This window comes from Ovis canadensis, chromosome 8 (assembly GCF_042477335.2).
Source record: "Ovis canadensis isolate MfBH-ARS-UI-01 breed Bighorn chromosome 8, ARS-UI_OviCan_v2, whole genome shotgun sequence".
In the NCBI taxonomy this organism is placed as follows: Eukaryota; Metazoa; Chordata; class Mammalia; order Artiodactyla; family Bovidae; genus Ovis; species Ovis canadensis.
The window spans coordinates 32,316,221-32,343,693 of NC_091252.1; the positions used below are offsets into that span (position 1 = coordinate 32,316,221).

Sequence of the window (27,473 nt, forward strand, 5' to 3'; positions counted from 1 at the left end):
TTTTCTAACCTGACTCCAAAGAATACGGATTGTTTCTTCTTCTGTGTTAGTTTTTATTTTAAAATGGTGCAAATTTTGAGTGGCCATTTTTACTCTTTGTGGACAAATGGAAACAAAATTAAAAAACCGAAGTAAAGTTTGACAGAAAAGCAGCATTCCTTAGAGGTGCTTATGATCTATACAATGAAAGTAAAATAAACTTGGAATAATACCCACCCTTTCATCTTACAAAGAAACAGAGGTTAACATAAGGGGTCATTGTTACAGTTCCTGGTGCTAATTACTGATAGGGATGGGAAGAGACTTCAGTCCTCCTGGTTTCTAGCCAAGCTTCATTTCTCCCACTTCTCCATGCTGCGTCATTGACCAAAAAGCACACTTAACTTCTTTCTTTCGAGGTCCTCATATTTCCAATGAACTATGGCCCTGCTTATTCAACTTATTTGCAGAGTACATCATGAAAAACGCTGGGCTGGAAGAAGCATAAGCTGAAATCAAGATTGCCAGGAGAAATATCAATAACCTCAGATATGCAGATGACACCACCCTTATGGCAGAAAGTGAAGAGGAACTAAAAAGACTCTTGATGAAAGTGAAAGAGGAGAGTGAAAAAGTTGGCTTAAAGCTCAACATTCAGAAAACAAAGATCATGGCCTCTGGTCCCATCACTTCATGGGAAATAGATGGGGAAACAGTGGAAACAGTGTCAGACTTTATTTTGGAGGGCTCCAAAATCACTGCAGATGGTGATTGCAGCCATGAAATTAAAAGACGCTTACTCCTTGGAAGGAAAGTTAGGACCAACCTAGATAGCATATTCAAAAGCAGAAACATTACTTTGCCAACAAAGGTCCATCTAGTCAAGGCTATGGTTTTTCCAGTGGTCGTGTATAGATGTGAGAGTTGGACTGTGAAGAAGGCTGAGTGCCAAAGAATTGATGCTTTTGAACTGTGGTGTTGGAGAAGACTCTTGAGAGTCCCTTGGACTGCAAGGCAAGGAGATCCAACCAGTCCATTTTAAAGGAGATCAGTCCTGGGTGTTCTTTGGAAGGAATGATGCTAAAGCTGAAACTCCAGTACTTTGACCACCTCGTGCGAAGAGCTGACTCATTGGAGAAGACTGATGCTAGGAGGGATTAGGGGCAGGAGGAGAAGGGGACGACAGAGGATGAGATGGCTGGATGGCATCACTGACTCGATGGACGTGAGTTTGAGTGAACTCCAGGACTTGGTGATGGACAGGGAGGCCTGGCATGCTGTGATTCATGGGGTCGCAAAAAGTCGGACACGACTGAGCAACTGAACTGAACTGATGGCAATTTATTTTAAAATGTCAAGATTCATTTTTTCCACTAACAGAATGTCAATGTATAAGGAGAGATAAGCTTTATTTTAGGGAAAAATCAAATGCCTACTCAAAATAGCACATTTATCATCATTAAATTTGATGCCATAGGTTACTGATGATATAATTTTCCACTGAGATTTAGGCAAAGTAAGCTCAGTACCACATACTTGCAATTGCTACCAAACCACACTTTTGTCCTTGGGGTGAAATCTTCAGTAAACTTTTACCCATGTTGGTAATTTATTCATATTATACCTGGGGGTTTTAGGGCATTCAGAAAAGTTTTCATCTTTCTATTGCACAAGTCAATTTTCTGTTTCTTGCTATTATACAAGAAGGACAGTACCAGTGTTTCTGTTCACAGTGAGCAAATTAATATTATTGTGTGAAGGTCAACCACATATATATTCATATACATGTATGCATGCTTGCTAAGTCACTTTAGTCATGTCTGATTCTTCTGCAACCCCATGGACTGTACCCACCAGGATCCTCTGTCCATGGTATTCTCTAGGGAAGAATACTGGGGTGGGATGTCATTTCTTCCTCCAGGGTATCTTCCTGACCCAGGGATCGAAGCTTCAACTCCTGTGGCACCTGCATTACTAGCAGATTCTCTACTGCTTGATCCACTAGGGAAGCTCATATACACATGTGTGCGTGTGCGTGCATGTGTGTGTATGTGTGTGTGTGTATGATCTCACTTTCTATTCAGTCTTTAAGCATGTGGCAACAAACAGCAACTGTTACTAAGCAGACTCAGACTACAACATTCTTGGATTGTACTATCATGGAAAAGGAAAGTGGATCTGCCTGAATTAAACAAATGTTAATGTTGTTTGGGGGAAAATGAATGGGTTAATACTAGAAACTTAGAGTACTGGGCTCTAGGACTAAGTCTTTCAGATGCCAGCAGTGTGACATCAGAATAAATTTTCTTTTTTTTTTCCTATAAATTTGGAAAAATTCAGCGATTTAAAATTCAGCGTTTAAAACTTGGGCAAAATCACTCAACCTTTTTGAGTCTCCATGTCCTTAGCTATAAGTTGAAGAAACTGGGCTTGATCTGTGGTTTTCAATTCTATCTATACACTAGAATCACCCAGGAAACGTTAAAAAATAATGACACCCTGCAGTACCCTCAGGCAAATTAAAACAAGTTCTGCGGAATCCAGCCTAAGCTAGCAGTGCTCAAAATGTGGCTCACGGACTGCTGGCATCAGCATTACGTGGTATATTAGTCAGCTTGGGCTGCCACAGCAAAATGCCAGAGACTGGGTGGCTTACATGACAGAAATTTGTGTCCCACAGTTCTGAAGACTGGCGAGTCCAAGATCAAGGTGCCAGCTGATTCAGTTTCTGGTGAGAGCTCTCTTCCTGTCTTCTAGCTATAACCTCACACTGCCTTTAACAGAACTTTCTCTCTCTTCCTCTTCTTTTACAACAAGTCCTACTGGATTATCACCCCACACTTATGACTTCATAGAACTGTACTTCTTCAAAGTCCTATCTCCAAATATAGTCATATAGGATCAGGGCTTCAATACATAAGGTGGGGGATACGTTCAGTACATGGAATTGGGACTTTAAAAAAATTTTTTTAATTATTGAGGTATAGTTGATTTACAATGTTGTGTTAGTTTTGGTGTATAGCAAAGTGAATCTCTTATACATATGTATATCCACTCTTATTTAGCATATTTTCCTGTATAGGCCAATATAGAGCATTGAGGAGAGTTCCCTGTGCTATACAGTAAGTCTTTATTACTTATCTATTTTATATGTACAGTGTATATATGTCAATTCCAATCTTCCAATTTATCTCTCCTCCCTACTTATCCCCTCTCCTCTGGGAACCAAGGGACTTTTTAAAAGGTCAGCTCCAAGCCCAGATTCTGGGAGTAAGGACCAGAAGTCCATGTTTTAACAAACTCTACAGGTGGTTCTTAGGCACAGTGTGTTTGAGAATTACTGGCTTCGACCACTTATTCTTACACTAGGCTGCACATTGAATCATTTGGGGAATGTTTAAACCTTTGATGCCTGGGGCCCTATCCCAGAAATGTTGATTCATTACAAGATGCCTACTCTAAGCAAGTTTTAAAGCTCTGCAGGTGACTCCAGTCTGAGAAGTTCTGGTGTAGAAGATCTCTAAGGATCTTTTTGGTTCGAAAATAGTGTGGATTTTAATACAATGACATACATATAATATATGTAAAATAATATTAATAATCTAGATAATATACATCAAAAGGAGGGTGATCAGATAGCTCTTTCTATTTTGTAGTTTCACATACAAACACATTTGTTAGTTTCTTTTCATTTCTTCACTATATGATACATGAAACTGAAATTATTTTGAGAATTTCTATTTTGATAGTACTGTTTTCCTAGATACATGGTCCTCATAGGGACCATATATCTTCATAGGGGAGTCCCTGGTGGCTCATACAGTAAAGAATCCACCTGCAATGTGGGAGACCCAAATTCGATCCCTGGGGTGGGAAGATCCCTTGGAGAAGGAAATGGCAACCCACTCCAGTATTCTTGCCCGGAAAACCCTGTGGATGAAGGAGCCTGGCAGGCTACTGTCCGTGGGGTCACAAAGAGTCAGATACAACTGAGCGACTTCACTTTCACTTTATGCTTCATAAAAATAGAAGATCTATTTGATGGTCAAATGTCTTTCCACAGTAAAAAACTAAAGGAGGGTTTGGGTAGTAGCCAGATGATTATGAGACATTTTAAAAGAATCTTACAAATTTGGAGACCAGGAGTAATTCTAAAAAACAAGCAAATGTGATTATTTTATAAATCTCAGAGAAGTTTATTCAACTGCACAAATAAAGGAAATAAGGGTATTTCTTAGTATTAAAACTTATATTCATTTATATAATTTTAAAATCTCTTTTGATACCAGGATATAAATGGCTCTAGGCTAAAAATGGCAGATGCCATTTCCCCTCAAAATTTATAACAATAGTTGTAGAAAGCTGACATTTTAAAATATCTGAGACTACCAGAGCTCTAACCAATGAATTTAACTGTACTTCTGTCAGCACAAAAGTTAGCACATAAAAGTAGAAAAACACTACTGATGTTTTGTCATTTCTGTTCAGGCACATGAACTATTTAAAAACTTCAAATTCATCAGAGAGGAACAAGTAACTAATGAATCAAAACTAACAATTTTCCTAATAATACTGAGTCTAACTGCAGAGGTATTCAGTTCAGTTCAGTTCAGTCGCTCAGTCGTGTCCGACTCTTTGCGACCCCATGAACCACAGCACGCCAGGCCTCCCTGCCCATCACCAACTCCCAAAGTCCACCCAAACCCACGTCCATCGAGTTGATGATGTCATCCAACCATCTCATCCTCTGTCGTCCCCTTCTCCTCCTGCCTTCAATCTTTCCCAGCATCAAGGTCTTTTCAAATGAGTCAGCTCTTCGCATCAGGTAGCCAAAGTATTGGAGTTTCAGCTTCAACATCAGTCCTTCCAATGAACACCCAGGACTGATTTCCTTTAGGATGGACTAGTTGGATCTCCTTGCAGTCCAAGAGACTCTCAAGAGTCTTCTCCACATCACAGTTCAAAAGCATCAATTCTTTGGCGCTCAGCATTCTTTATAGTCCAACTCTCACATCCATACATGACCACTGGAAAAATCATATCCTTGACTAGATGGACCTTTGTTGGCAAAGTAATGTCTCTGCTTTTTAATATGCTGTCTAGGTTAGTCATAACTTTCCTTCCAAGGAGTAAGCGTCTTTTAATTTCATGGCTGCAATCACCATCTGCAGTGATTTTGGAACCCCCAAAAATAAAGTCTGACACTGTTTCCCCATCTATCTGCCATGAAGTGATGGGACCAGAGGCCATGATCTTCGCTTTCTGAATGTTGAGCTTTAAGCCAACTTTTTCACTCTCCTCTTTCACTTTCATCAAGAGGCTCTTTAGCCTCTTTAGTTCTTCTTCACTTTCTGCCATAAGGGTGGTGTCATCCGAATATCTGAGGTTATTGATATTTCTCCCGGCAATCTTAATTCCAGCTTGTGCTTCCTCTAGCCTGCATTTCTCATAATGTACCCTGCATATAAGTTAAATAAGCAGGGTGACAATATATAGCCTTGACGTACTCCTTTTCCTGTTTGGAACCAGTCTGTTGTTCCATGTCCAGTTCTAACTGTAGCTTCCTGACCTGCATACAGGTTTCTCAAGAGGCAGGTCAGGTGGTCTGGTATGCTCATCTCTTTCAGAATTTTCCACAGTATATTTTGATCCACACAGTCAAAGGATTTGGCATAGTCAATAAAGCAGAAATAGATGTTTTTCTGGAACTCTCTTGCTTTTTCGATGATCCAGCGGATGTTGGCAATTTGATCTCTGGTTCCTCTGCCTTTCCTAAAACCAGCTTGAACATCTGGAAGTTCATGGTTCATGTATTGCTGAAGCCTGGCTTGGAGAATTTTGAGCATTACTTTACTAGCGTTTGAGGTGAGTGCAATTGTGCGGTAGTTTGAGCATTCTTTGGCATTGCCTTTCTTTATTAAGAACAGTATTTGAGCACTTGACTTAATTATAATTCTGTTTTGATGACGCCAAGGGGGCAACATTTTCAAACATATGGATGCATTCAATATCCATACTAATACTCACAAAGTAACCTGAGAATTACCAGTGAATTGTTACATCCACTCAGAAATTCATGCTCTAATCAAAGTGGGATAATGGTGTTATCTTTGTTTACAACTCCTTCAAAAACCATCTTTCAAATATTTTCTGCATCTTTCAACAAGTAAAAACATTAAAGAGAAATTACAAATAAAATATTAGAAAACATGTCAAGATGTAACTTTCTTTCCATACGCAGATACATGGCAATATTCTTTCTCTGTAAGCAAGTTTATAAGCAAAACATAATTTGGCGGAGAAGTGTTTGAAAGCAATGCTGCCATATTGCTTTTGCTTTTATTGGATACCAGTAAGAATGACCATGACCTAGCAACCAGAGAGAATGCTAACCTAAGAGATCTTGCCTCACAAATCAACAGATACAATTTTATGAAACAAAGCAAACTATACCAACACTTAAAACTACAAATGAGCTGAGATTAACAAATGCTTGCAGTGAAAAGGAAGCATTAGACGATTCTGATTTGTAATAATATTGCAAAACATCCAGCTGTTTCCACTTAACCACATCACCTGTTGTATATGCTGTATTGAAATAAAAGATCTCTATTATAGAGTTTCTACTTATGAGTGTGAAAGAACAGTAGTAACTTTTGTATGTTCTTGATCTTCAGATGTCATTCTCTGAAAGCCAAAAACCTTCCTAATGTCACAATTGAGTATTAAACTGCATTTGCTAAGTATTAAAACAGTGTTTACCATATATAGTTGTTGTTCAGTTGCTCAGTCGAATCCAACTCTTTGCAGTCCCATGGACTGCAGCACACCAGGCTTCACTGTCCTTCACTGTCTTCTGGAGTTTGCTCGAATTAGTCGGTGATACCATCCAACCACCTCATCCTCTGTCATTCCCTTCTCCTCCTGCCTTCAATCTTTCCCAACATCAGAGTCTTTTCTAACGAGTCAGCTCTTCACATCAGGTGGCCAAAGTCTTGGAGCTTCAGCTTCAGCATCAGTCCTTCCAGTGAATATTCAGGGTTGATTTCCTTTAGGATTGACTGGTTTGATCTCCCTGCAGTGCAAGGGACTCTCAAGAGTCTTCTACAACACCACAGTTCAAAAGCACCAATTCTTTGGTGCTTAGCCTTCTTTATGATCTTAATATATATAGGAGACAAAATATATGAATATAGTAGCTAAACCAAAGTTATAAATAGGAAAAAAAGATGTATTTAAATTTGATCATGTATGGCTGACAATGACTACTGAAAATTATAAGATTCTGACAATAATGGTCATTATTAAATTACTAAGAAACTAGGTCATTACTAAGAAACTGGGTAAAATATACTGTTTATTTTCAGGGAGAAAATTGCTAAAATATCACATTAAATATAATCTTTGTTTTTATTAAAAGAAGCATTGTCAGTTAGAACTATTATGCTCTTTTCTCAGTTCAGAAATATATTAAAAAGTTTTATTTGCCAGTTTTACGAGGAACTGACACCAGTGTCTGTATCTTCCTTTCCCCAATAAAAAGAATAGTTTTAATAAAGCACCTGACCTGCCTCTTGAGAAATCTGTATGCAGGTTAGGAAGCAACAGTTAGAACTGAACATGGAACAAGAGACTGGTTCCAAATCAGGAAAGGAGTATGTCAAGACTGTATATTGTCACCCTGCTTATTTAACTTATACGCAAAGTACATCATGATAAACATTGGACTGGATGAAACACAAGCTGGAATTAAGATTGCCGGGAGAAATATCAATAACCTCAGATATGTAGATGACTTCACACTTATGGCAGAAAGCGAAGAAGAACTGAAGAGCCTCTTGATGAAAGTGAAAGAGGAGAGTGAAAAAGTTGGCTTAAAACTCAACATTTAGAAAACTAAGATCATGGCATCTGGTCCCATCACTTCATGGAAAATAGATGGGGAAACAATGGAAACAGTAACAGACTTTATTTTGAGGGGCTCCGAAATCGCTGCAGATCGTGACTACGGCCATGAAATTAAAAGACTCTTTCTCCTTGGAAGAAAAGCTATGGCCAACCTAGACAGCATATTAAAAAGCAGAGACATTACTTTGCCAGCAAAGGTCTGTCTAGTTAAAGCTATAGTTTTTCCAATAGTGATGTATGGATGTGAGAGTTGGACTGTGAAGAAAGCTAAGTGCCAGAGAATTGATGCTTTTGAACTGTGGTATTGGAGAAGACTCTTGAGAGTCCCTTGGACTGCAAGGAGATCCAACAAGTCCATCCTAAAGGAAATCAGTCTTGAATATTCATTGGAAGGACTGATGCTGAAGCTGAAACTTCAATACTTTGGCTACCTGATGCAAAGAGTTGACTCATTGGAAAAGACCTTGATGCTGGGAAAGATTGAGGGCAGGAGGAGAAGGGGACGACAGAGGATGAGATGGTTAGATGGAATCACCAACTCAAAGGACATGAGTTTAAGTAAACTCCAGCAACTTCACTTTCATTTTTCATTTTCATGCATTGGAGAAGGAAATGGCAACCCACTCCAGTGTTCTTGCCTGGAGAATCCCAGGGACAGGGAAGCCTGGTGGGTTGCCGTCTATGGGGTCGCACAGAGTCGGACACGACTGAAGCGACTTAGCAGCAGCAGCAGGAGTTGATGATGGACAGGGAGGCCTGGAGTGCTGCAGTCCATGGGGTCGCAAAGAGTCATGACTGAGCAACTGAACTGAACTGAATTGAAATGAAGAAAATATAAATTATTGTTGGTTTCTATCTCTGTAGGTAACTTCTATTGCCTAGACTTTGAGATGACAAATCACAGCTCGATTATTCTGGATGGACAATAAAAGAAGTGTCAGATTCTACAGTCTGAGTGGAAGACTTCAGTATCAGAATGTATAGGGAAGCAATAATTCTCGTCAACTCCTTTAGAAATTATGCTCTGCTTTTCATATCACTATAAAGTTTTCACTTTAAATTTCTGTTTCTGTTTGGTGTCAGTATTGCTCAGAAGTTTAAACAAGGTTCACTGGCTACTGACCTCCAAGCATTGATACATGGATGAAGTATGAACATGAAGGACAGTATTTGAGTAGGTCCCTGATCTTCCATAACCTCCTTCATCTGATGCACCATTAACAGGCAGTGCCCACCAAGGCAAGGACTGTGAGCAGCTGACATTCCACCTGTTTCTTCCGTTAGATGGCATCAGTAAGGAGGAATATGAGCTGAATCTGGCCCAGAGAGCTTTGAGCCAAGATCCAAAGGCCTCTAATAATTGATCTAGGTGTCTTTAAAACTCAACATTAAGCATTTTTCATCTTTCTACACACAGTTTGTAAAAGCAAAAAAAAAAAAAAAAAAAAAACGCAAATCTCCAAACTCCCCCAAAATATCCAACATGGAGTTCTGGGAGGAAGATGTTATAAAAAGAGAATGTCATTATATATGCAGACTTACAAGAAGTGTTCCCTATTTAGTCTACTCGAAAATCATAAGAATTGTTACAAAATCTAATAATATTTCTAACAGTTCCTTTAAAGCAGATTTTCCTCAACCCTTTTTTTTTAAACTAAAAACTAATATGGATAGAGGAGATGATAAAAAATAGATATCAATAATAGCTAGGTAAATAATATATGATAAAGATACTGAAATAGGTATGTATAAAACAAAGTTTCAGAAACTAGTTTATTTTAGTCTGTTTCACTAAAAAAGAAAGATTTTCATTGACTAAATAGATTTCAAAACTCACTAAGAGATTACGACTTGTAGCTTAAAAACTTTGCGCTGGTGGTTTCTGTGTACATGGAGAGAGATCTCGTTTATGTTTACTTTCAAAGTTTAAAGATATAGACCTCTCAGAAGTATAAAACTGAAACAGTGGCATCCGCATTCTTTCTAATCTACATAAATCTGTTGAATATGTAAGAAGATGCCTTGATGCTTTAGAAAGAGAAGTAGAGGCAAGTCTGCATAAAAACAGATACCATGTGATATTGAGAAGTCTGTTCAGAGTAGCAGGAGAAGAAGGAAAGAGCAGTAACACAGATAAGGTTTAAATCAATTTGCTGTTGTTGTTCGGTCGCTTGGTTATATCTAACTCTCTGACCCCATGGACTACAGCATGCCAGGCTTCCCTTTCCTCCACTAGCTCCTGGAGTTTGCTCAAGTTCATGTTCATTGAGTCCGTGATGCTATCTCATCCTCTGACACCATCTTCTCCTTTTGCCTTCAGTCTTTCCCAGCATCAGGGTCTTTTCCAGTGAGTCTGCTCTTTGCATCAAGTGGCCAAAGGATTGGAGCTTCAGCTTTAACTTCAGTCTTGCCAATGAATATTCAAGGTTGATTTCCTTTAGGATTGACTGGTTTGATCTCCTTGCAGTCCAAGAAACTCTCAATACACTACATTTAAGATTTTTCCAAGGGTCACATAGATCTTTAAAGCAATACACTACATTTAAGATTTTTCCAAGGGTCACATAGATCTTTTAACATGCATTTTTGAAATACACCAAGAAAATTAGCAATTGTTAGAGCTGTTAGGCACCAGAGTTTTCCCACAGCTTAGAAGTAATCAGTTCATCAAAGAGAAGGTCCACCTGAATGATCATGAGTCATCAATTCCTGCCACTGGGAAGAAGGCTTCCAAGGACTGCACATCCCAGTCTTGCCCAATTTCTTCATTATGTCATCTCAGGTTTTTTATCAGCAAAGAATATCTCTTTCCCTCAACAAAGTTAAGACTGTCAAAGACTCTTTCTACCTCCTACATTTATAAATAATCATATGGTAGTATACATACATGGAGAAGGCAATGGCACCCCACTCCAGTACTCTTGCCTGGAGAATCCCATGGCCGGAGGAGCCTGGTAGGCTGCAGTCCATGGGGTTGCTAAGAGTCGGACACGACTGAGCAACTTCACTTTCACTTTTCACTTTCCTGCATTGGAGAAGGAAATGGCAACCGACTCCATTATTCTTGCCTGGAGAATCCCAGGGACGGTGGAGCCTGGTGGCCTGCCGTCTATGGGGTCGCACAGAGTCAGACACGACTGAAGCGATTTAGCAGCAGCAGCAGCAGCAGTTTACATACAAGCATAGGCTGCAGACTGCTGTTGCAGATGGTGTCAATACTGTAGAATCTCTAAACAGTCATGTATTGATTATTATTTTTATGCCTTTTCACAAGATGAATATCTCTATGGTCAGGAAGAAGCAGCAACAGTGAAAGACACCTGTAACTTCTGAGGAAAATAGCATAGTGATCAGAAATTTTTACTGCACTGGATATAGGGCCTTGGAACCAGGGAAAGAGAACTTAACTTGCTTGCCTTCTGCCAGTGTCAGGGATTCAACTAGATAGTGATGAACTGAAATTAGAAAGCATTTTATGACCTAGTTCTAAGAAATTCTGAAACAAGATTTATTTACCTAGTCTTATTTGCCTGGAGTATTTTAATTTATCAGTGACTTGGATTAATCACTCTATAAATTCTTCACTTGACAGCTCACCTTAAACCTAAGGAATCCAGAAGAATATACATCAAAATGCAAAGGCTTCAGCCAGGTATTTCCCTGTGTCTTCAGACTTTTGACACACTTCCATAAACAAACAGATTTTCATATATTTTGGGACATGTACATACGTAGACTTCAACAGGCTTGGAATCATCTGGGAAAGTGGGTCCCTGGAACGTAACATTCAGAGCAGCAGATATTCCTATTGCAGGGTGATGGATTCTAGAAATATTTTGGATGCTACCTATTTACTTAAAATTCTCAAATAGTTTATTAACAGATGAGAAAGAAGGAAAATATTTTTGGCTTTAAAAAAAGTCTTATATAAGCAAGGCTATGTTGATGTCATGTAAAAAATAATTTGTTTTTACAGCTAAAGGGCAGAAGCTAGGGAGTGGCTCACCACCCATCAGCACTTGATCCTTCGGAAGAGTGTACTAGTACTGGAGAAGTAACATTGTTTTCTGGATGCCAGAGAAAACCAAAATGTAGTAAATGTTGGGGGGAAACATAATAATGAATTTCAAAGTTTCACACTTCTCAATTAGCTAGAAGGGGTTTGTTTCTGCTTTTTGTTTTTCTCAGTTGGTTGGGGTTTTTGTTTTTCTGAGCCATGCTTTGAAAAGATACCAAGACCTTACTAAAACCACAGCTCCCTGTGGATGTCAAAATCAGTAATTAATATGAGATGATAAAAGGGGGAGACATTAACTTGAGGCCCAAATATGTCTTTTTAGAAATGAATTTGGAAGCACCAAAGAATCGGACACGACTGAGTGACTGAACAACAACCACCAGCTATGAAGACAGATCAGGTGAGCAGAGATGACAGCAGGGGCTGAGGCTAGTAGGCCTTTCTGTGCCCCAGAATTAGAGGAGTCCTGAAATACTCAGTGTGGCTACTGCAGCCAAACACAGGCATCACGGGAGGGAAAAGTCAAGTAGACACTTGATGGAGAGCCAGGTATGTACTTTCTGACTCTATCACCAATTGAGGGACATGAATAAGTCACTGCACCCAACCGGGTGCCAATAACCTCATTCATGGAATGAAAGTTTGTTATCATCTACAAGATCCCTTCACCTTTAGAATTTTATGACTCAGGATTTCTGAACTGTGGTAGCTGTGGCGTTCTAGATAAGGATAGTCCAGAAGAAATATAATGCTGGCCACATAGGTAATCTGAAGTGTGTAGTGGCTACATTAAAATATATCAAAACAAACAGGTGAAATAAGGCTTTATAAAATTTTTCCTTAATCCAGTATGTCCGAAATATTGTTATTTCAACACCCCTTTGAAATCTCAAATAGCCGTGTGACATCAAGTGCTCACAAGCGCTGTGTGTTGCTAGTGGCAGCTACCTCCCATTTTGGATAACATTGCTGTTGACAGTAGTGGAGTTCACAAATAGGAAGGAGTAGGAGTTACATTTCTCTTCGATGCTGTGAGTCATGGTTCCAAAGCATGGCTATTCACCAAAATTATTAGAGGAACTTAAAAAAAATATTTCTGAGCGCATCTCATTCCTTGAGCATGGATCATATCTTTAAAAATCTCACTAGATAAATCTGAGATGCAGCCAGTTCATTCCAATCTACAGAGCAGTGTTTAAAACCTTTTTACTGACCTAACTGAGGCTTCGTGCTGTTCAGAGTTAGCTGGCCTAAGGGAAGCAGTGATTTATGGTTAGCAACCCCCGCAGAGACCCTCCAGAGAGAACTATCTTGTCTGCTAAGTGAGCTGGAAGATTTCAACACTAATCCTGACAGCAAAGGGTGCTTTCAGTTATGGAGGGCAATTTCAAGTTAAAACGTATTTAAGAAACCAAACAAAATAGTGAGCTGATGTTGCAAAACAAAGGAGGCCAGATTCTGCTCTGCCAACGGGTGACTTGATGGAGCTGCAGCTGTGGTGATAGATCTGCTTTTGAGCCGCTTACCATTTGTTTGTAGACTGGCTGCCTTCAGTCTGAGATATTCTCCTCTTCAGATGTCTTCCAATGAGTGGTAACAGAGTGGTTGGGAGAACTTATCAGAGTGAAACATCCCACAGTACTCCATTTCACTGACAGAAAAGGCCTCCTGAAGTGTGCACACCTAGAGGGGACTGTGGAGACGCAGAAGAGCAGGCGGACAGCCAGGGCCCCTGCAGATTCTAGTGAACCTGTCATTGGCTCCTAACCCCCAGCACTATGTGTGTGTTTGCAGCCAGACTCCACCACTACACAGGCACTTGCAGCTGTCCCCCCCAGCCGACTGTGTCATGCCATCTGCTCCAGCTACTACTACTGCCTTCCCTGGTTCCTAGCCACCCGACCTAGAGGCGTCACTGAGGACCCCAATAGCCCCTGCAGCCACTGCAGATCTCTAGCAGTATTCACTAAGCATTGCACAGTTGTCAATAAGGCGGACCCCAGCAGCCTGAGCCCATTAACTCTCCCTAGGAACCCAGTGCTGCTACACACCCTAACTTATCAAGGACAAATATGAGGAAGACTGCTCCTGTGCAGACTACACCAAATACTATCTTCCTTCTAAGAGAAGGACTGTGTATCAGAAAATATTACCTCTATATAATACTGCAAATAAAGGTATATATTTAAAAGCTATCTGTAGTTTAGATTCTAGAAAATGACACTACATCACTTTTTAAAGCAGATAAGCATTATGATTCGGTATCTGAAGGCTGCTTATGTATACTCTAAAACCTTTTCTAAGAATCTAAGAAAACATATCACTAGGTTTAGATCGCTTCTAAGACTTTTTAAACTTAAAAAAATAATAATTATCAAATTATTTTCCATTGGCCATTAAAGTTCACAAAAAGCAAACATCTTGATAGAGAAGCTCTCATAATTACAAAATAAGTCCCAAATCTACCCGAGTCCCTCTCTGTCATGATGGCAAATGTCCTATGGATAGAGATAGTCAATCTATGTTCAAGTAACAGTTGTACAATTTATTAGCTCTATAGCCTCAGGAAAATTGCTCAGCATCCCCAAATCTCAGTGTTCTGGGGCTATTAATGACCATCTTGCAAGTTTATAAGGATGAAGTAAAGTGTTAGACACAGTGCCAGACAGAGTAGATTCTCAAAGGTAACTATTATTATTAATGAAACAAAGTCTACTATATAGACTTTACTGATAAACATTTATAAGATTTTCTGGAAACTAAGAAGGCCCTCATGAAGAAAGATATTTATTCCCAGTAACTATGACATTTACAGGTTTATTTGGACCATGACAAAGGAAAATATCCCCAAATTTTCCATTAAATAGTACCTAATACACACACACACACAAATCTGCCCCCCGCCACCACCCTTAGTAGTCTTTCCATCTCTCTCCAGAGGAAAAGTAGAACATAAAGTTCCTTCTGCTTAAACACAAAACAAAGGTCAGCACCAGTTCATTTGGAAAAATATCCATCAGTGTTTATATAAGGACAAACCCACAGATATATACACTTCCATGTACACACATACACACAAAGACATTTATTAATATGTGTACTTGAACTATAAATTACTAAAGACCAACATTTTAGTGCTTAGATAAAATAAATGATTAGGGTTTATAGAAGCCCAAGCACTTATGATGACCACAAGACACATGCCTCTGTCTTATTCTTAATTTTCCCTGATGCACTTGTCTGACAAACACATTCCACAATCCCACAGATTATTCTGGAGAAGGACACAGAGAGAGAGAGAGAAGGAAGGGAGAATGTGAAGAAGGAGGAGGGGAGCAGAGAGAAAGAGAAGGAGGAAGAAGAGACTAGACGGAGGGAAGGATGAGGGATGAATGAAAAGAGGATAGAAAAAAGGAAAGAAGGAAGATTCCATGTGTGGGGCATGTGTGTGGGTTGCTTGGCAAGCCAGGTCAGTTTGTGGAAGGCAACTTTTTGCTCTCCCAAAGCCTGCCCAGACTTGTCCTAAGGTTATGTTGCAAAACGGATAGTGATTTCTCTGCCAGGCATGTTATTGGAATGAATGAAGCCCCAGATCTGACTAATATTTTCTCCTTGGCCCTCTTACTTCTTTAGCACAAACATTTGGGCTGTGGTGTTTTAAAGTGGTTTAAAGCTCCTCAAAGAATCCCAAAGTTCCTGTTTTTTGTTTCTCTATTTCCTACTACCTAGTTTCAGAGCTACTGGCCTCTACCCTGACCCAGTCTATCTACACTGACCCTGCAGATTTTTAAAGTCTTTTTGCTTTTCAGAACCACCATTCCCAGCACAGCTACCTCCATGCAGAGTCTAGAAATGAGGATCAATGACCCATGTCAATTCAGTACGTATTGAGAGATTCTTTCAGGGCAGCTCCTGTGTTTGGGGAATCTTTATGATTGAGAGAAGAAATGGTTCTAACTGGTCATTTTAGATGAACTGATACCTGGACATAGTAACAGGATAAGTTAAAGCCTGAAAAAATTAGTTGTGCCTAGGAAGCTACGTGTAGATAGACAATGTGTAGATATATACATATTAATAATAGCCAATTCACACAAAGTAACATTAAGCAAGACTGTATGTGGACACTCATTCCAAAAATACATAAACACATAAAATTATGAAATATCCCAGCTAGACATCTAGTTTGACCCTTTTATTTTACTTATTTATAGACAGAAAATTGAGGTCTGGAGTAACTTTTCCCAGATGATGGATGGAGACTGGAATGGGCTTTGGTTACAGTCCAGTGGAAACTAATTATAACCAAAGAGGTTACATGCAATTAGCAAAGATTTAATGATGGGACTTAAAGTTCTCATAAACTAAGGAGCAGTGCTCTGGGATAGGAGAACTGTGGTCAGTAGAAAGATGTGTAATAAAATGTACGAGACAACTCTCTGGGTTCTACCAGAATTGAGATGAACATTCAAGACCTTTGTCTCATTCATGCTTACCAGGGAGCTTTCTGATTACAAACTCAAAAGTTCCTAAAGTCTTGAGATTAGAATTGGAGGATAGCTGATGACAGAGAGGACTAGTCAGCAAAGACTGATCATTTGAATTAAATTGATAAACCTGAGGTTATAAAAGAATATACTTGATACCACATTCATGAAAAATTAATCCAAGATGGTCAATAAGTCTTATTATCTTTTTATGGAACATTATTAAAAATTTCAGTATACATGCAACTATTTCATAAGGAGGTAAAAATAATGAAGTTATTGATAAATAAAAAATATTACTATAGCAAAATTATAGTAGATTGTAGTTGTGATATATTTAGCAAATAAGAATATATTTAATCATATTATAATCAGCTATAAAAATGGTTCCTAGAAATTTAAACATTAATAAGTTTGCCAACTTATTAACATTTTTCTTAAATAAAAAATACACATTTTAAAGTGTGACATGAGTTATCAGATTTATTCTTATCTTCTACCATACTCAAAACAGACTGTTTTCTCTCATGGTTCTAGGAAGGGTTACTCTCCTGTTGCCAGGAGATCCGAGTATGGAACCATCAAACTAAAAATCAGATGACTATTCTGTTAAAATCAGGGTTCTAAGACTGGATTCATGAGACTGAGAATTCAGCAAGGAGAAAACATTCACATCTCTGTTTTAGAAAAGTTATTAATGGTGTTGACTATATGGAAGTTATAAGAAAAGAAGGCAAAAACCCAAATTTATACTCAATCGAAACAAATGTTCTACTGGCCACAATGTAAAACCAAACTATAGTCTCAATAGTATTAGCCAATTTGAGTAGCTTTTAGCAAATGAATAAAACTTATTTTCTAAGACTGTAAATTCTGTGTAAAATGATATACACATATATAGAAATATAATATATAATGTATAGATACATATAGATGTACATTTATATCTATCTATGAAATGTACACATATTTCTACATATATCTATATGTATATTTTTAATATTTACTTATTTATTTGACCACGTAAAGTCTTAGTTGTGGCATGTGGGATCTAGTTCCCTGACTAGGGATTGAACCCAGTCTCCCTGCATTGGGAATATGGAGTCATAGCCACAGGACCATCAGGGAAGTCTTTACTTTTATATATTTTTTAAACTGAGCAGAGACATCAGCACAAGCAAATGGCAGAGGAAAAAATTTTCACAAATTTAACCCAGGCAAATTCCTAAACAAGCAAACAAAATCAGCAGCAAAAATAACCTTCAGAAGTGAAAACAAAAATCAAAATCCAGACTCATTGAGATATATTGCCTAATATATCTAGTTATGTCAGGCTCTGTGGTGCAATGGATAAGCATTGGATTTCTAATACATCCAGTTTTCAAGAAAATGATTATGACATGTGCAAAGAGATGAGAATGTGTGACCTATATTCAGGAAATAAAGCAATTAATAAAAACATTATCTGATTGTCCTCAAATGTTGAATTTTGCAGACAAAAAATACAAAACACTTCTTTTAAAAAGCAGCTATTTAGTTCAAAGCACTGATCTGGAGTTAGAGGGAAGTATGACAGCAATGAATGACAAATAGAGATTCTCAGCAGGGTGACAGAAATTAGAGGAAAAGTACCAAAGCATATATTCCTGATTTGAAAAACAAAATAATTCACTAGAAGGCCACAATAGCAGATTTAAGATGGCACAAGAAGGAATCAGTGAACTTGAAGACAGATCAGTAGAAACTATCCAAACTGAAGAGACCATGGGACAACATCAAATGTCCCAGTATCTTAGTAGTGGGAGTTCCGCAACAAGAGGATAAAGAGAAGACAGCAGAAAAAGTATTTGAAAAATGATAACTGAAAATATAACAAATTTTATTAAAAACATTAATACGCACATCTAAGAGACTCAAAGAACCCCAGGTAGAGCTTCTGCAAGAAGCTCTCCTCACTGGATTTTTTGTGACTGTGTATCCTCATGAATACTTACATGACTACTGGAAAGATCACAGCTTTGACTACACAAACCTTTGTCATCAAAGTGATGTCTTTGCTTTGTAATACGCTGTCTAGGTTTGTCATAGCTTTCCTTTCAAGAAGCAAGCGTCTTCTAATTTCATGGCTGCAGTCACCATCCACAGTGATTTTGTTGCCCAAGAAGAGAAAATCTGTCAGTGCTTCTGCTTTTTCCCCTTTTACTTGCCAAGAAGTGATGGGACCAGTATCATGTATGGATGTGGGAGTTGAACCATAAAGAAGGCTGAGCACCAAAGAAGGGATGCTTTTGAATTGTGGTGCTGATGAAGACTCTTGAGAGTCCCTTGGACAGCAAGAAATTCAAACCAGTCAATCCTAAAGGAGATCAGTCCTGGGTGTTCATTGAAAGGACTGATGCTGAAGCTGAAACTCCGATACTTTGGCCATCTGCTACAAAGAGCTGACTCATTGGAAAAGACCCTGATGCTGGGAAAGACTGAAGGCAAAAGGAGAAGAGGGCAGCAGAGGATGAGATGGTTGGATAGCATCACTGACTCAATGGACATGAACTTGGGCAGATTCCAGGAGATAGTGAGGGGCAGGAAGGCCTGGTATGCTGCCATCCATAGGGTCACAAAGAGTTGGACATGACTCGGGGACTGAATAAACAAATTTTCATGGGGCCCCCACAACTTCTTGACTATTCCTCTTGCATACTTGCCTTTATCAATCCTTTTTTTCCTCAGTGAATGTATCTTAAAGTCCCATGCAACTCATCTTTCTACACTACATACTGTCACACAGAAATTATATCCATTTTCACAGCTATTGGTAAAGAGACTTTCAAATCTTATAAATTCTGTATTTCCACTGCCTGGTTCAATACCTCTTCTTGGATATTTCACTATCTCCCTAACTGCAGAATGGATTCATTCTTGTGTTGTTCCATATTTCTTAACAGCATTAGCACTAAGAGTGGGCAGTGAGCAACCTGAAACCTCAGTTACCTTTGACTTTCCTTCTCCCTAACTTAGTTGTTAGATCCTGCCAGATTCTACAGACAACAGCTGTCTTCTTCCTATTAATTTCCACTACTACTTCCTTATTTAAGGGAAGATTTCATTACTTTCTCACTCAGATTGATCATACAACTGGCTTTCATGACTGTTCTCTTTAAGCCATCAAAAACACAGTAGTCAGATTAATATTTCTAAACCATAGCTCAGATCATTTCACTCCATGTTTAAACAACAAAATGGTAGTTTCCATGGCTCAAAAAAAAAAAAATGAGTTTGTTAGCAGAACTTTCCCTTCTGAACTGTACCACTTCCCTTCACCAAGTCCCAATTTCAGTGTTGAAAAAAAACTTTGGAGACATTTTTCAATTCAACTGAAATAAATCATAAAGTTTAAAAAAAGGATAGTTTATTTTTTGGAAAAAAAAAAGAAAAAAGATTATTATTTGTGGGTAGGTACATGTTCCCTGACAACTTGTAAATGTTCTAAGTTTTAACATTACGTAAGTTTTTGGAAGCGTGAAGTAGCCACATCAGCTATGGGAGATGAAAAGTTCAGCACACATGGCCATGGGATATGGTGAACAGATGGACAGGACTGAGGTGGAAGATTCTTTCTTGGACTTTGTCATCCAGTTATAGACAAGAAAAACTAATTCATCTACCGAACAGGAGCAAATTACTAGTAAATGGATACAGATGAACAGAGATCCTAGCACAGGGTGTGTGAGACAAGTCAGGATTAGAGCAAACATTTCTGGAATATCGAGCTTTGCTATTTGGAACCGTAGAGGAATGTGCAGTTCCTGATGGACCTAGGCAAGGATGTCTGGGCAAGGCTGCAGAGGTCCAGGCACAAGGGGAAGCTGGAGAATCTTGATTAACTGGCAAGAGCTGCTTTGTTTTATAACATGCTGCTGCCTGTACACTATTTTGCTGGAAAATGGAAAAAAGTTTTCTGTCACTCTACGGCTGTGTGAATGGAATAAGCTACATGAATTCTGCAAATTAGGTAACAAAACTCTGCAGATGCTGGTTGGGTATGGGTCAAATTTCTTAGCTACGCTTTCCACTCTCTCTGTACTTATGCCAAAAGTAGTTTTTGGTTCTGTTTATGAATTATAATGAATCCTTAATTTATAGGATCAAAATTTTAAATGTTTTGCTATGAAAGGATGCATATTAATTAAACGTAAATGGAGCCAGAAAAGTAAGGTTAATCAGGACACAAAACAGAGATGTGAAGAAAAACAAAGCTCTTGTTACAGAAAGGAACTGATGAAGTTTATCCTTTGTGGTTATTTTTGTTTCTTTTACCTGACAGGATCAATGTTAAGTGCGAAATTTCTGCTGCAAATGCTGAAGATAATCTTCGTGTTTATACCAAATTTTATTTTGTCTTCCCAAATTGCTACGGGAAAAAAAGTTTCCATAAAAAGTTTCCATATATCAGAGCAAACTTAACACATTTGATATCCTCAGAGCTATTTCTAAAAAGAGCAAATCACATGGGACATTTTAGTTCACAAACAGTCATTAGGAAGCAGGTAAAACCATTTTCTATAATATATCTGAAACCACAGATTTCATCAAAGCACAATTTTGTAAATCTTTATTTGACCTCAAGACTCTATAATAATTAGTAATAATGCTGCTTTTCATTTTTTTCCAGACTAATTCTACAATTAGAGCATTTCTGATTTTAAATGATGAATTATGGTACTATTGAAAAATTTAGCTAAAGTAAAACTTGCACAAAGCAACTTTTCTTATATATGCTTTCCTCATATATATGAGGTACTGCATAGTACTGCAGTGGGGAGCAGGGGTTGTGGGGACAGATTATTTAGATTTATGTAGCATCTCTACCATTTATTAACTGTGTGACACTGAAAAAATATTTATTGTGGGCCTCAGCTTTCTTACTGTAAAATAGAGATAATGATAGTATTTACAGTGATGGCTATTGCATTAATAAAGACAAAATCTAAACTTAGACATTATCAGTGTTGTGTTTAGTCACTCGGTCATGTCTGACTCTTCGCGACCCCCTGGACTGTAGCTCACCAGGCCCTTCTGTCCATGGGATTTCCCAGGCAAGAATACTGGAGAGGGATGCCATTTCCTTCTCCAGGGGGTTTTCCCAACCCAGGGATCAAAACCACATCTCCTATGTCTTCATTGTAAGCAGATTCTTTACCCACCAAGCAACCAGGAATACCAAATAAAGACAAATTCTAAACTTAGACGTTATCAGTATATCATTATTATTAGCTATTCTCATTACAGTCATAAATATTTATACATATCAGAGTCACTAACTGTTTTTGCAACAAAGACTATGAACTTAACCTAAAATACCCTGATATTTTGAGCACAATATAAATATACTAATAGAATTTGCTGCAAGCAAATACAGCAGATCACATGTCACTCAGGTAGGTGGCATTTTAATATTAGTGTTAAAATAATCTTTATTTTACACAACTTTTAGAAGTTATAACTAACTGTTACATTCAAATGAGCAAGACTTTGGCTAAAATTAATTCTGTCACATCATGTAGCATCTTGTACCTTGTATATCATCTCCCAGGAATGTATTTTCTGTTAACATACTAAAGATATCTATTTTTAGATTTTTCTCCTATAAAACAGATATTTATTTTTAATTACTAAGTATAGCTGAAATAAAATTCTCCCTGGATTCTAAAAAAGTTGACATATGAATGCAAATGTATAGCAGGGATGCAAATTATAATGCTGAATATAATTCTGAGAGACATGTTTATGATTAAATGTACACAGAAGAGGAGAAGAAAACAAAACTTTCAACACATTGTCTGGGTATAGTTTGTGAACCTTGGATAGTGTGTGAATGAATAGAGCAACAAGAAGTGGAATTGTTTGCAAATCACTTCAAATGGAAAGATGAAATAGAACCATTTATCTTTGAGAATGTGATTTGGCTTCAATTTCCCTAGAAGAGAGCAGAGTGATTTCAATCTTCCTTTAAAGAGTTGAAATGTTAAACAGTTGAAATGGGAATTTGCCCATTGTGAGTCAAGATGTCAAGGGTAAGAGTTCATCCATTCGTTCAACAGACATTTGTGTGATATGCTGGGGATATAAAGACACAAAGATAAGAGCTTTCCCACAAAAATATTAGAATCTAGTAATAAGAGACACATGTAAACAAATTAGTACAATAATGTTCACTAAGTAAAAATTTGTTAAAAGAAGACAGTTCTATTTTTAGCTTTTTAAGGAACCTCTATACTGCTCTCTACAGTGGCTGTTATCAACTGGCATCATCATCAACCGTGCAAGTGGATTCTGTTTTCTCCCACTCCCTGTCCATATGACTCAGCAATCCCAGCCAGCTGGGCATATACCATGAGAAAACCATAATTCAGAATGACACATGTACCCCACTGTTCATTGCAGCACTATTTACAATCGCCAGGACATGGAAACAACCTAAATGTCCAATGGCAGATGAATGGATAAAGAAGTAGCAGTATGTATATATGGTGGAATATTACTCAGTCATAAAAGGGATAATATCGGGTCATTTGCAGAGAAATGGATGGGCCCAGAGTCTGTCATGCAAAGTAAAGTAAGTCAGAAAGAGAAAAACAAATATTGTATATTAGCCCATATATATGGAATCTAGAAAAATGGTACAGATAAACCTATTTTCAGGGCAGGAATAGAGCCATGGACACAGAGAACATGTCCACATGTGACATGTGGACACAGAGGGGGAAAGGGAAGGTGGGATGAATTGGGAGATTAGGCTTGACATATACGCGCTACCATGTGTAAAACAGATAGCTGGTGGGAAGCTGCTATATAGCGCAAGGAGCTCGGCTTGGTGCTCTGTGACGACCTAGAGGGGTGGGATGTGGTGAGGAGGACGATCAGGAAGGAGGAGACAATGTACACGTGCAGCTGATTTTCCTCTTTGTACAGTAGAAACTGACACAGCATTGTAAAGCAATTATGCTCCAATAAAAAGTTTTTTAAAAGAAGGCAACTAGGATAGAGATCAGCAGAGCAAAGAACTGAACTTCTTTCACAGATAATAATGATGTTCTAAACTGCATTGTCTTAGGGAAAACAATATGGAGTTGAGAGCTGGAAAGACTTGATTTAGATGCTGGCTCTTCCACTTAGTAAACTTACGCTAAAGATCTTTGGCTTTCCTGAGCCTCATTTTTCCTATTTGTAAACTAGATACTGTACGTATCCTGAAAGGCAGTTGAGACACAAGTCAGTGCTTGCCACCTGAATGTATGAATAATATATGTATACATGCTAATTCCATTCTCTTTTTATGGATAATTTATCACTTTCTAAAATTTTTAACAGTGAATAAGGATTCCACAACCTTACCCATACTTAAGACTGTCAGTAATTTTAGCTTTTCTAGAGGAATTCTAGTAGTATATCACTGTGGTTTTAGTTTGCATTTAATTTAATTTAATATGCATTTGCCTGACTGCTAAAGAAATTAAAGACCTTTTCTTATAGTTGTTGGCAATTGTGGTATCCTATTTTTGTGAAATGCCTTTCTGGTCTCTTGCTTGTTTTTCATTGGGTTGTCTTAAATATTGATTTGCACGTGTTCTTTATATGTATGCTGGATCTAAGACTCATATATGTAATATATTCCTCTACCCCACTACACAATTGAAACTTCTCAATTATGAGAATAATAAAATGATGTGTTATTTCTAGAAATATTAATAAATAGACAAATTATACTTCCTTTTGCTCCTTCATTAAACTTGTTGAAATCATTACACTGCTTCAATTTCTTATCTGCGGCCACTGACAGTAGAGAAGCAGAATTACTTGACTACAGGTTATTAAAACTGTCTTTTGATAAATGGAGGTTCTTAATTTTAGCATGGTTCAATTATCAGTCTTTTTCTTTTATTGGTACTTTTACGTCAAAGGGTATATATCTAGTTGAAAATAGAGGCAACTGATTTATTGCAAAGATTCATCTCTTTCTGTATTCTGATTTGTGCCACTGATCTTTTTGTCTATTCTTACCCTGATACTAAACTATCTTAATTACTATAGATATACAATAAGTATTAATACCTAGTAGAACAAATCCTCCTATTTTTATCCTCCTATTTGAAGAGTGTCTTACCTATACCTCCTTCTTTAATTTTCATATATATATATATATATATATTTAGAAAAATTTTATGATCTTTTCTTTCTCTCCCTCTCACATACACATACACACACTTAAGTGCACATATAAAGCTACTTGGATTTTTATTGGAATTTCATTGAACCTAAAGCTCAGCTTCAGAAAAATTAAAATGTAAAATGCTGGGTCTTTCAATATGTGAATGTGACATAAGCCTGAATTAATTTGTTTTTTATGTCTCTCAGGAATGTTTTATGCTTTTGCCCCACAACTTTTCAATATCTATTGCTAGATTTTAAATATTTTTTTATACTATTATAAATTTTTCAGTTCTATTTGCTATTGCTACTTGTCATAGTCCTGCAATTTAAAAAATCTACAGGTAGATATTAGAATTAAATGAGCTTCACAAAGATAATCTTGTTAAAGTCATTTAATTCTATATCTATTGGTAGAATCTTTGGGATTTTCTATGCACATAATCATAACGAATAATAGCAGTTTTGTTTCTTTGAATCCTTTTTCTTTCCTTCTACACTGACTAGGACTATCGTATAAGGCTGACCAGAAGTGGGGATAATTCTCATACTTGTCTTATTCCTGATCTCAGAAGAAAAGTTTTTAGTATTTCCATCGTGTCTGCCTATTGGTGTCTTGTAGCTTTCCTCTGTTAAAGGAATTTGCTTCTATTCTTAGTTTGCCAAAAGATGGTTTTCATCAGCTGCTCTTCTATTAAGACGGTCATATGATTTTTTTATTCTTTTAAAATATTATTCTACTGATTAGTTTTCTAATATTAAACTAACATTGTATAATTACAACAAACCCATCTTATTTGTGACATATTATTGTTTATACATGTTATTTGGTTAGCTGAAATGAAGAATTTTGATGTATATGTTCATGGCATTCTTTGAATAGGAGGGTAATAGGAGGAGGATTTGTTCTACTAGGTATTAACACTTATTGTCTGACAATACTTATTGTCTGTCTGTAATAATTAAGAGGGCTTTCCTGGTGGCCCAGTTGGTAAAGAATTGCTGGCAATGTGGAAGACCTGGGTTAAATCCCTGGGTTGGGAAGATCCTCTGGAGGAGGGCAATAATTAAGATAGTGTAGTCTGGGGGTGAGAATAGACAAAGATCAGTGGCACAAATGAGAGTTCAGAAAGACATGCACTTTTGAAATAAACCAATTTTTTCTTCATAATTTCCTGTTCATGTTTTCAGGGTTATGCCAGCCTCATGAATTAAATTGGAGAGTGTTTCCTAAATTTTTTTCTCTTGAAAAGCATAAAGGTTTACTCATTAAACATTTGCTAGAATTACATAGTGAAATTCTGGACCTATATTGTAGAGTTTTAAATTAGGGATTTAGCTTTTTTTAGTTGTTATGAAATATGCATAATTTCTATTTCTTCAAGTTAAATTTTAACAAGCTATTTTTTTTTGTATCTTTTTTTTCATTCTACTAAGCCTTTTGAACTATGGTGTTGGAGAAGACTCTTGAGAGTCCCTTGGACTGCAAGGAGATCCAACCAGTGAATCCTAAAGGAAATCAACCCTGAATATTCATTGAAAGGACTGATGCTGAAGCTGAAACTCCAATACTTTGGCCACCTGATGTGAAGAACTGACTCACTGGAAAAGACCTGATGCCGGGAAAGATTGAAGGCAGGAGGAGAAGGGGACGACAGAGGATTAGATGGTTTGGTGACATCGCCGACTCGATGGACATGAGTTTGTATAGGTTCTGGGAGTTGGTAACGGATAGGGAAGGCTGGCGTGCTGCAGTCCATGGGGTCACAAAGAGTCAGACACTACTGAGCGACTGAACTGAAGTTTATACAAAATAGTTAAGACATGAAACATACGTTTATTAGAAATGTAATTATTACCAAAATTTATGGTGCATGAGAGGTGCATTTAAGAGTAGTTCTCTTTCTTATTAAAAGTTTGCCTTATTAAAATGAACTTCTTTCTGACATAATTTTTAAAAACAAAGTTGTGGTACTAAAAAGACTAAAAACATGTTATATTCTTTTGAGTTAAAATGAAAAGATGAATGTAGCAGCACACCTAATGTATTTGACACCTGAAAGGAACCATTTTTAACACCTCTCCCTTAATATAACAAAAATATTTTCAGGAATAATTATGAAATAAACAACAGTTATCATGTCCAGAAAAGAAATGCATAAATAATAGTTCTAGTAAAAAATTAATAATGTAAAACAGTAAAATTTTAGTATTTTTAAGTACACTGATTTCTTTTTTGAAAATGGAGAAAAATACTTACATATTGGTCCCCATGGCAACAAATAATCCCACTGTGGTTTCTGACTTTGAGCCTTCACTTCTGCAAATTTGTCAATGACTTTGTCAAACTGATCTTTACATATTGTGGTCAATAAAATTGGTATGGCCTCACTCATAGTTGAATGAAGGACATGTATCTATTTTAATTTCAAATGCTTCTTGCACATAATAGACACATGAGTAGCTAGGAAAGCTTTAAAATAAAAATAAGTATATCAGAGATTCATAAAAATCCCATTTCACAGTAAATTCCTGAAATTGCAATATTATCCATATCTTTGCTTTTTGGGATCAGCTCTAGTGCTTTAAAACATTTCTTCAGTTGAAAAAGTTCCATTAAAATACCTTCACCAGAAAATTTATCATAAATTTATGTTATACTCAGTAAAATTCTTCAAAGCATGTAGTGGTATCGAATTATTTGAATGTGCTTCAGGCTCAGTTCATATCTCTAACCTCTTTGATACCATGTAATCCTGTGTTTAAATATAGATTCAGAATAAACAATTACAGCACAGTAATTATGAAATTGTAAAAACAGAACTTGGCTGCTTATTCTTGAAATAAACATGTAGCTGAATACATGTCCAGAGGAG

General features: G+C 37.4%; 1 long non-coding RNA gene across 1 annotated transcript; it reads left to right on the plus strand.

Annotated features, from left to right (window-relative positions):
* Positions 1-2,604: 2,604 nt before the first annotated feature.
* On the plus strand, positions 2,605-26,994 carry LOC138445274 (uncharacterized). The gene is made up of 4 exons (XR_011258788.1): positions 2,605-2,710; positions 11,480-11,539; positions 12,228-12,305; positions 26,035-26,994. It is a non-coding gene; the product is annotated as an uncharacterized lncRNA (long non-coding RNA).
* Positions 26,995-27,473: the final 479 nt, after the last annotated feature.